The sequence below is a fragment of the Nannobrachium achirus genome (genome assembly GCF_963921795.1).
Source record: "Nannobrachium achirus genome assembly, chromosome: 10".
NCBI classification, from domain to species: domain Eukaryota; kingdom Metazoa; phylum Chordata; class Actinopteri; order Myctophiformes; family Myctophidae; genus Nannobrachium; species Nannobrachium achirus.
The window spans coordinates 16,256,914-16,268,200 of NC_137819.1; the positions used below are offsets into that span (position 1 = coordinate 16,256,914).

The 11,287-nt window shown below is 43.6% G+C and overlaps 2 long non-coding RNA genes across 2 annotated transcripts; both read right to left on the minus strand.

Annotated features, from left to right (window-relative positions):
- Positions 1-34: 34 nt before the first annotated feature.
- LOC308293291 lies at positions 35-1,949 on the minus strand. The gene is made up of 3 exons (XR_013962446.1): positions 1,452-1,949; positions 1,220-1,294; positions 35-1,088 (listed from the first exon to the last, which is right to left on the minus strand). It is a non-coding gene; the product is annotated as an uncharacterized lncRNA (long non-coding RNA).
- A 423-nt stretch (positions 1,950-2,372) lies between these two features.
- Positions 2,373-10,899, minus strand: LOC308293290. Its single transcript, XR_013962445.1, has 8 exons — positions 10,523-10,899; positions 9,862-10,424; positions 8,789-8,869; positions 6,874-7,076; positions 6,642-6,716; positions 6,367-6,512; positions 3,843-3,945; positions 2,373-2,452 (listed from the first exon to the last, which is right to left on the minus strand). It is a non-coding gene; the product is annotated as an uncharacterized lncRNA (long non-coding RNA).
- Between the last annotated feature and the right edge of the window lie 388 nt (positions 10,900-11,287).

Below are 11,287 nucleotides of genomic sequence, written 5' to 3' on the forward strand. Positions count from 1 at the left end.
GTGGCTCAGGCTGCTGCTCTTCGGGGCCTTGTTGGGGGGGGGGGGGGGTACTGGGCCGCGTACCTTGGGAACCCCCTGGCGACTTGCTTCTATAAATGCGCCATGTTTTAATAATTGTAAGGACACACAAAACAAAAAGTCCCAAATAACAAATGTATGCTGCAGCAGCTATATTCTAATCTGTTACTGCTACTTTCGATTATTGCTAAAAAAACACCATAAAGACCAGTAAAAATAACTATGGGTTCTCATTAGCCTGTGGATCCCGGAACCCCTATATGAAAATGTCAATGTCAGCTAAACTATAATAATAGCACTTAATACCGTATGAGCCAGAATATTTTACGACTCCGATTATAATACGACCCCTATTTTTCAATCATCATTTTGGAGAAAAAAAATATGTTGAAGGCAAAAAAAAACACATCTACGTGATATTAATAAAAAGGGAAGAAAAAAAGTACAGTAGTTACATAGCAAAACAGTAGTTTTCCCCCGAAAATATATGTTTTAATTAGTTTAATCCTCTGGATCAGACAGAGGAGAGAAATAGCCTTAGAAAGCGCAGTGCATCTTGGGTAGGAAGATAGGAAGACGTAATTCTGCCCATTTAAAATATATGTACCCAATCGAAACTCTTAATTACATTGATAAGGTCCATGTTAACTAGTTTGTTGAAGCTTATTCATTATAATGATCGAAATCGCTATCAGCTCGCGGCGCCGTACTGCACGCTCGCCGTGCCTCGCAGTGCGCACCGAGTTGAAAGCCTGAAGCAACGTTCTCCCACTGCATAACTCCACCCCCGATAGCAAATAGTGAATGATTTTTTCTGGTTGGCCAGTCAGGGAGTCTCAGGGACCAATCAGAAGGCTGACAAACGGTCCATTGCGTCACCGTTGGCACTATAGGCTATTATACTCACATTAAGGTAGGCATCTTCCCATAAAGCCTTTTTATATTTGGCAGAGAAGTCTTGGCCGTACTTGGCCACACAAGAGCTCCTCATGGCATTGTTGCGGAGCATCAATGAGGTCATGTCCTCCACAATCCCATCAAAACGTTTCTTTAAACTCCTCGCCATGGCTCTGTGTGGAGATTTATTAATTATCAAAAATGTCCGGGTCATGCACTTTGCACTTGCGCCATGAGATCCCCCCCCTGGTCAAGACTTTTTCCTGCAGGAAACCCTGCATCCATGCTAGATATCTTAACTTACCAACAGGCACATTGCGTCATTCCCTGTCCAAAATCAGGGACATCGTCCTCCTCTCCGTCGTGTATAAAAAAGGTTCTGAAACACATATTAACACATTATTTAGTCGTGCTAAATGGCCTAAACACAAGTTAAAAACATGACATGTCGTTTCTTAAAACTTTTTTTTGTTCTATTCAGTATAAATCAATAAGCATTGAAGTTTTAATTGAGCATTCGTGTGACATGAACTCACTTTAAGGATGCGCCGGGATTATCTACCGACAGATTGTGGATCTGTCGGTAGGACTATTGGGGAAGTCGTTTGCGTCTCCCACCTCGTCTACCACTTCGTCTACCGTCACAAAGTCCCGGAGGACCGGGAAGTCTCGGAACCGATCCTCCTCCACCTTATCTACCGTCACCGTGGTATCCATGTCCCGATTAGGGAGTCACTGGGTACCGGGTCCTGGGGCAGGCTGGGCAGGTAGTGGCTGAGGCTGCTGCTCTTCGGGGCCTTGTTGCCCCCCCGGGAACTCGGGGGGGGGGTGGGGGGGGGGGGTACTGGGCCGCGTGGGGTACTGGGCCGCGTACCTTGGGAACCCCCTGGCGACTTGCTTCTATAAATGCGCCATGTTTTAATAATTGTAAGGACACACATAACAAAAAGTCCCAAATAACAAATGTATGCTGCAGCAGCTAATCTGTTACTGCTACTTTCGATTATTGCTAAAAAAAACACCAAAAAGACCAGTAAAAATAACTATGGGTTCCCAAGGTATGCGGTCCAGCCAGCAGCAGCAGCCATCTGATGAGAGAGAGAGATGGGGAGAGAATGTGATGCAGTCTGTGATTGTGAAGCATGTGCTTCCTAGTGTATTATGTACAAGTGTACATTCATATGTGACATTAATGTGTGTTCCCATGTTCACATGTGTTCAGCTCTTATTATACATGAATTTCAGCTATCAGTAATCTTACTGGTTTATATGGCAAAAATAAGAATTAATATAAAAAATTAAGTGAATGAATTACTCGATTAATTAATTAATTATTAAAAATGTCCGGGTCACGCACTTTGCACTTGCGCCATGAGATCCCCCCCTGGTCAAGACTTTTTCCTGCAGGAAACCCTGCAATGTTCACAGTGAAAAGGTTTTTCTCCAGTGTGGACACGCTGGTGTGTCTTCAGGTCAGTTGATGCATTGAAAGTCTTCCCACACTCAGGACAAGAGACAGCCATGGGCATGATGGCTCCTGAGAGAGAATATGATCAATTATTTGCAATATGTATTTGATCAATGCAATTATGCTCCTATGCCGTTCCATTATGTCATTATGGCCTTACTTGTGTCACAAAATAGATACTGTATAACAATGATGTTGAGCCATGAAACCCCAAAACATCAATTATGTTAACGTATTGTTATTATGGTAATTATAGAAATCCACATACAATCATTCACATGATTTCATATTTATTGAATATGCTAAAGCTTTTTTCTTGTTTTAACCAATAGCACTTAACTCATTGAGTGCCTATCCCGAATTAGTTCGGGATATATGATCGTATCACAGGGTGCCTATCCCGAACAAGTTCGGGATATAAAAAAAAAAAAAAAATCAAATCTGGTGAACATGATTTCAATCGCGATTTTGCATGTTCCACCCCCATACAACCCCATCTAACATACAGGGCAGCCATTTTTGTTTACATTACATGTAAAACATAAGGGCGATTATCTCAAGAATGCCTGAACGGATTTCCAATCGGATTTTTTTGTTTGAAAGCTGTGAACAAACTGCACAAATCCACTCCAATGCAATCCAGGATTGCATTGGATTTTTCAGAGCTCATTCTTCTCTGTTTTTTTCCCATGCATGAGGTGTGCAAGGTTTAATCATGGCTAAGTTGACGAAAATAAGGCTTCTAAAATGCTTGGTAGCCAATAGCTAACTTCAAGCTAACTTCATCCTCTTCCTGTACATGCAGTCATGCACAAAGGAAAGTGTTCAGGCAAGTCATGGCTGCAGGGCTTCTGCATATACCAGCATATCTCTATGGGATTTTCTCTGGCCACTGGGCGCCCTCTAGTGGTGAAAGGGGTGGCACTAAATGAGTTTAATATACCAGCCTTTAGAATATTAAATCTTCTTTGGAAACCTATACCACACGTCCTAACAAGAACTTATAATCTAGTTTATCCTGCTCAAAAGCACATTTAATGTAGTAACACACCTGAACTCCTGGCTCCTTATAAAGAAAAATGTTCTCTTTAAAGGACAAATTTGATTGTTTTAGAGATTCTTATTTCAGTGTTTGGGGGCATGCGTACAAGTGGCTGAATATGTCATTTTACACAGGATAGGCCCAAGATTCCCAAGATACAACGCAACCCCTCATGGTTCGATGTGACTTATGCGGGCTAGTAGTGTTACTGTAAATAGCAATAAAGAAACTGCTGGCTTAGTGTGTCTAAAAAGGCATATTTAGCTACTTGTACGCATGCCCCCATGGGTACGCATGCCACACATTTTAGCACAGTAAACGCGATAAAACAATAGAACAAAGCAAATGCAAACATTTTAACACTCACTTTTTCTTTTCTTTAATTACAATCTACAATATGTAACAGAGTAGGATTACCAGAAGGAGTCGGCTCCTCATCTTCCTCCGGCTCCTCCTCTTCCTCTTCCTCACTGGAGGAGGTGAGATGGGGTGACTCATTAGCCTGTGGATCCCAGAACCCCTATATGAAAATGTCAATGTCAGCTAAACTATAATAATAGCACTTAATACCGTATGAGCCCGAATATTTTACGACTCCGATTATAATACGACCCCTATTTTTCAATCATCATTTTGGAGAAAAAAAATATGTTGAAGGCAAGAAAAACACATCTACGTGATATTAATAAAAAGGGAAGAAAAAAAGTACAGTAGTTACATAGCAAAACAGTAGTTTTCCCCTGAAAATATATGTTTTAATTCGTTTAATCCTCTGGATCAGACAGAGGAGAGAAATAGCCTTAGAAAGCGCAGTGCATCTTGGGTAGGAAGATAGGAAGACGTAATTCTGCCCATTTAAAATATATGTACCCAATCGTAACTCTTAATTACATTGATAAAGTCCATGTCCAGGGGAGGAAGTGATGGAAAGCGTGCGAAGAGTGCAGGCAGCGCAAGGTGAAAGGCAATACGGGGAGGCCTGGAAGGTAATAAATGAGATGACAGGGCGGAAGAGGGCCAAGGAGGGCCAGGTTGAGGGACACAGCCCAGAAGAGAGAGTGGCAACATGGTTCGACCACTTCCAAAGGCTCCTGGGAACATCAGTGGAAGAGGGAGAAGAGGAAAATATACCAGCAGTCCTCCAGGGCCTGAACATCGACGATGGACCCTTCACAATCAGCGAGCTCGCCAGGGCAAAATCCACCCTGAGAGAGGGAAAAAGCGCTGGGCCGGATGGCATACCCCCAGAAGTCTTGAAGAACTGCGACCTGGACAACCTCATCCTAGACTTTTGCAACAATGCTCTACAACAAGCAACCTGAAATATGGTCTCTGTCTAACATCATCCCGGTGCCTAAAGCTGGGGACCTCTCAAAGCCAGACAACTACAGAGGCATCAGCCTGACATGTATCACTGCTAAGGTCTTCAACCGAATGATACTGAACAGGATACGGCATGCCATCGACCCTCACCTGAGAGAGAACCAAAATGGTTTTCGAGAGGAGAGAACAACCGTAGCACAGATCCTGGCATTAAGGAGATTAATAGAGGAGGTGAAAAAGGACAACCTAGCAGCTGTACTGTGCTTCATTGACTTCAAAAAGGCTTTTGATTCTATCCACAGAAGCAAGATGGTGAAGATCCTTGAGGCCTACAATGTCCCTCCCAACATTCTCCGGGCTATCGAGACCATGTACGCAAGAACAAGGGCCAAAGTGGTGACCCCAGACGGCAGCAGTGAGGTGTTTGACATCCGAGCTGGTGTAATGCAAGGAGACACCCTGGCCCCCTACCTCTTCATCATAGTTCTAGATTATGCGCTCAGGAAAGCCATAGGTGGACGAGAACAAGAGCTTGGCTTCACGCTAACACCAAGGAGGTCAAGGCGGCATCCCGCAGTAGTTCTGACAGACCTGGACTATGCGGACGACATCAGCCTGCTCTCCGACAGCATGGAACAAGCACAAGAACGCCTGAGCAGGGTGGAGATAGAGTGTGCCAAAGTTGGTCTCAGGCTAAATGCTAAGAAAACTGAGGTTATCATCTATAACCTACCTGATCACTCACCTCTGACAACAACAGAAGGAGCTGTGTTGAAGGAAGTCAAGGACTTCAAGTACCTGGGCGCATGGGTCGACTCAACTGAGAAAGACCTCAAAGTAAGGAAGGCACTCGCTTGGAGGGCCCTGAACGGCATGAACAGTGTATGGAACTCTAGCCTCCCCCGCCAAATCAAACTTAGCTTCTTCTTTGCAACAGTGGAGTCTGTTCTCCTCTATGGCAGTGAATGCTGGACCATGAAGCCAACCCTGCAGAAGTCTCTAAATGGGTGCTACACTAGAATGTTGCGTGCAGTACTCAACATCAACAGGAGCGCACATGTTACCAACAGGAGCCTGTATGAGGGAATACCAAGGGTAAGCGAGAAAATTGCCACCAGAAGAATGAGACTTGCAGGACACTGCCAAAGACACCAGGAGCTTCCAGCCAGCAAATTGGTACTGTGGGAGCCAACACATGGGCACCGGTCGTGAGGACGTCCCACAAAAACATACGTGGACGTACTCAAGGAAGACGTAGGGACACAGAACACCAATGAGCTGGCCAGATGTATGGAGAACCGAGATGACTGGAAACAACGATGGAGGGCTCGTCTGAGGACGACCTAGATAGATAGATAGATAAGGTCCATGTTAACTAGTTTGTTGAAGCTTATTCATTATAATGATCGAAATCGCTATCAGCTCGCGGCGCCAGTGCGCACCGAGTTGAAAGCCTGAAGCAACGTTCTCCCACTGCATAACTCCACCCCCGATAGCAAATAGTGAATGTTTTTTTCTGGTTGGCCAGTCAGGGAGTCTCAGGGACCAATCAGAAGGCTGACAAACGGTCCATTGCGTCACCGTTGGCACCGTTGGCACTATAGGCTATTATACTCACATTAAGGTAGGCATCTTCCCATAAAGCCGAAGTCTTGGCCGTACTTGGCCACACAAGAGCTCCTCATGGCATTGTTGCGGAGCATCAATGAGGTCATGTCCTCCACAATCCCATCAAAACGTTTCTTTAAACTCCTCGCCATGGCTCTGTGTGGAGATTTATTAATTATCAAAAATGTCCGGGTCATGCACTTTGCACTTGCGCCATGAGATCCCCCCTGGTCAAGACTTTTTCCTGCAGGAAACCCTGCATCCATGCTAGATATCTTAACTTACCAACAGGCACATTGCGTCATTCCCTGTCCAAAATCAGGGACATCGTCCTCCTCTCCGTCGTGTATAAAAAAGGTTCTGAAACACATATTAACACATTATTTAGTCGTGCTAAATGGCCTAAACACAAGTTAAAAACATGACATGTCGTTTCTTAAAACTTTTTTTTGTTCTATTCAGTATAAATCAATAAGCATTGAAGTTTTAATTGCGCATTCGTGTGACATGAACTCACTTTAAGGATGCGCCGGGAGAAGAGAGAAAGATTACCGGGTCACACGCCATTTGGGAGATATGATCCTATAGCTTGAAAGGATACAAAACTCTGATTGGCTGGGCCAAATACTCTGGCTTGTGATTGGCGTACAGTAAATCCAGTTGCGGAAATCATTTCAAAGACAGATGGCCCACTCTTCATGTCTCCATTCACATGTAGTCCTGAAACAGAATGTTCAGGATGGAGATTGTTACAGCATGTGGTACCCCTTCTTTCATTTTGGCGCTTCTTTTTCCTCTTCTTCGTTCTGCCTTCTTTCACCACAATCTCCTCCAAACCCTCTTCGTGCCTTAGCTGTGTCTCCTGAGCAGACATAGATGATGTTTTTATGGACCTGCATGTCATAGACTGGTCTATGATATGCAGACACAATGGAGAAAATTGACTTTCATTTACCAGTCTGATATGTGACACTAACCCACGACGTACGTGAAGCTTTTTTTAAAAGTACAGCAATTTCTGTACCCCCTTGGGCAGGAAATGATATGATGTTCTGAATTTCTCCATAAACACCATCACTCAGCTTTGCAAAAAAGTCATTGCGTCTCTTAAGCCCTTTGCACACAGGCGCGTTTATCCGTACGGATAAAACGGACAATTTCACTTTTTAAAAAGAAAACAATGATTCTCTACGACCTCATGCACACCGGATCCAAATTGGCCGTGCGACGAGTGGCTGCGGCCGTGCGTCTTTTTCTCGATCGAACCCAGTTCGATTCGTGCATCTTGTCGCATGCGGTAAAAAACTCATCACTCCTTTTATGACTCCTTTTGGGATCCGCAGTGCCGATTCCGCACAGCATTGCACACCAAATCCAATGCGTTTTATTCATGCAGCAAACGAAAAAAACGCAACTGTCCTGTGTGCAAAGGGCTTTACTGAGAGTATATAATAGGGTAGGATTTGACTAGGGTTTGGGGCTGGTTAGGTGTTGCATCGCCATGGGGCTTCTATTAGAAAGCCATTCAGAGGAGGGTTGCCATTTTATGTTATGGTTTTATTCTGTAAATAACAAGAAATATAACACATCAGATACAATTCAATAATATTACAACAAATATAATTAGACATAAGTATAGACCAATTTGGCACTCAAGGGGTGGGCAACTACGGGGTCCAACCTATGTTCCCCAGGTTCTATGTTCCCCAGGTTCTATGTTCCCCACCTCAGTTAGTGAGGTTATGGTTAGGGTTAGGTGGTAAGAAAGTGGGGAACATTGAACCTGGGGAACATAGGTACGGTCCCAATTAAAAACACACGCCACCAGTCGCCTCCCTCTCTCAGTTGAGGTGATTAATCAATAACCAACAGGATTTAATATTGCCCGTCTTTTAAAAAAATATATTTAAAAAAAGCCTATATAGCCTATAATGCCTTAGATGGTGTCTTTTGTAACATTGAAGGCCAGACCATCAAGCGAGGCTCATGTTACTACGGGCTTTTGTGTTTTGTTCCCGCTCCACTCCGCTCGTCGGCTCGTGTGCCCTGGTTCAGGTTAGCAAGTAGCTACTAGCTACTCACCCGCTTCCACAGGTTATCTTTTCACCAGGTTAAAATGCACCCATGTCGAACTGTAGAACAGATGAAGTGTCGCAATGTCAGCATGTTCTTTGTCCTAACACAGGTTTAGATTTGAAAGGGGATTAGATTTGTTTTAGACTTCTTAACTTTAAGACTAGTAGAAGACGTTGATTAGATGTCTAACTTAATGGAGGAAATCCGCCATGGAGGAAAAACATGAGCTCGGGTCAACAACATATTTTACAGTTTACAGAACATCCTCCATAACTTGTTATCGTATTTGTTGGTGTATTTGTTATCGACAAATACGCCAGCAGACATAAAAATAGATTTATAGTCAGCCAACTCACGGTCACTCGCTTTCTTTCGTGGGTTTCTCGGTTTCTTCGGCGACGAATCGGCGTCTCCTCGTGCTCTCACGGCCTCCTGACCTGAGTGTGAAGTGATCAGTAAGTACCGAGCTATCGGCAATAAGACATCCGGTGGCCGATCTCTTCAGAATAACAGTTTTTGATTGATCGAAGACTTTATTAGAAGTTTGTATAGAAAAAGGTACAGTTTCATGACGGTACAGTTCACTAGTACAAGGTCTACTAAAAGGAGATCCTAGAAAAGGACTAAGCTTATTTCCACAGGAAACCATTTAAGTATCTCATATAACATTGAATGACAGACGAATAGTATCCCTGAAGCCATTGAAAATATGATTAATTTGTACTTGATATGCACATTTAGAATATAAATTAAGCAGTTAAACGCAGGTACAACTCAAACTATGTTTCAGTATAAAAAAGAAAAGTTTTACATTAATGTAGAAATACACTAGGCTATATAAACCTCCTATATCCACATACAGGTTAATACATTTGCATTATGCATGTGTGAGCTTGTAGATCTTCTATTTTCAAAATATATTTAGGTCTATTTATACATTTGAAAACTTCAAATGGCAGATTCTGCACAATGCGTAGGCTAGGCTTACTTTTACTTTTGATACTACACTAGTAGCCTACATTTTAATGCCAATACTTGTGTAGGCTACTTGTAGGCCTACTCAAGTATATTTTGGAACTTTTACTTGACAAAGAGTATTTTTACATTGCAGTTTTATGGTGAGTTTTAGTTTACCACTCACGCACGCACGCACACACACACACACACACACACACACACACACACACATTCGCTCTCTCTCTCTCTCTCTCTCTCTCTCAAACTCACTCTCAAATCTCAACTCAATATCTGTCTCTCTCTGATCTGTCTATGCACAATGCTCCCGCTTGTCTGTCACTTTGTTGGCGGCATGTAGTCGAGCTTTTGTTTTAAGTTTTGTAAGCTACTATGGATGAAATGAATAACATGCATTGTATAAACCTGCAATAAATTATTACAAAAAGAAAACAAAAAGAAATGTCCAGCTCACCTGACCAGGAGAGCTGGAGATTGGAATGTAAGCCTGCAACATGTTCCGTGACAGTTTGAGCATGTGCCAAGCATCCATGACCACAAAACCCTCTCACCGCTAATAACCAGATGTGGGAAAAAAGGTTTTTAGCGGTTCAAGAGGGTTTCCTTTCAGTTCGCACCCCAGCTGGTAGCACACGCTGACATTGGAGGCATGCCCATCCATTGTCACACTCTAATGTGCCGTGCGTGCACACAGTTCTTTTATCGCATGTGTATGAAGGACCTTCTCAGTGTCCGGTGACAGGGGCTCTGTGAGGCTATTGGCGTTTTCCAGTGGCCTTGTAGGCCGACCACCATGAAAACCAGAGCCTCCGTTGGGACAACCGTCTCATTTACACCGTCCCCCATGTTTTGACATAGCCACACATGCTTTGTGTATGTGGAGTGTTTTTGATGGCCATGGCATCCAACATGAGACACACATGTCTATATTTCTCAGGGGCTTCCTCATATCTTCTTTGTAACATGTCTAGCATCATCATGTTGAGGCCTGGTTTGGCATCCACAGAACTCATCCACCTGTAATTCACACAGAAAAGAGTCACTTATTTTTTTAATTTTCTTTTAATTCAGAATTGACAATAATACAATACATAAATATAAATACTAGTCCATACCTGTGCAATCTTTTCACAATGCACATCATTTCCACAAAGGAAAGGCTATTCTCTGCCATTCTGTTGTTTGCGACATCCGTGAGGATGTTCGAGAGAAAACGACCGGCAGGATAAAGCAATTCATGCATGCTGATGGGTCCAGATTGGCCATGTGTGCATGGTCCGGCCCTAATCAAGGCAAACATCAATCGTGGCCGTCCTCCACCGAAATTCTCACCCCACAGCTCTGCGTGTCTCCTCATTGTAACTGTCCAGCAGGTTATTTTTCTCTTCCTCAAGCTGGTCTCTTTTCTGATCCCGTCCACCACCTCTCCCTCCTGGAGGGCCTGCTCAACGAGCTTGTCACACTTCCTCATGACAGCCTGAAAGTGCTTCCCTGCCCCCTTCTGTCATGCTCTGCCTGCGGAGCTGCATTTCGGACAACATGTCCAGCTGCATGGCGTGAGCCGCCTTTGCTCCGTCCACCTCTGTGTTCAGGGTCATCAGCCCCTCCCACAGCCTCTTGTACTCAGTCACGCATTAATCCACCTCCACCAGTCCAGAAGCTGCTTCTGCTTCTCAAGCTCAGTCTGTACATCTTGCAGGAGGTTGCAGGCCTAATGCCTGCATTCCAATGCAAATACTGTAGGCTAGTATGATTTTAGTGTGTTTTGTGTGCTAAAGCAAATTCATATTTAAAACATATGGTATATTCAAAAATGTTCCTAATTTTAATTTTAAAATGATTGGCTGTGACTCCTGCTGTTGATTGATTGATTGATTGAT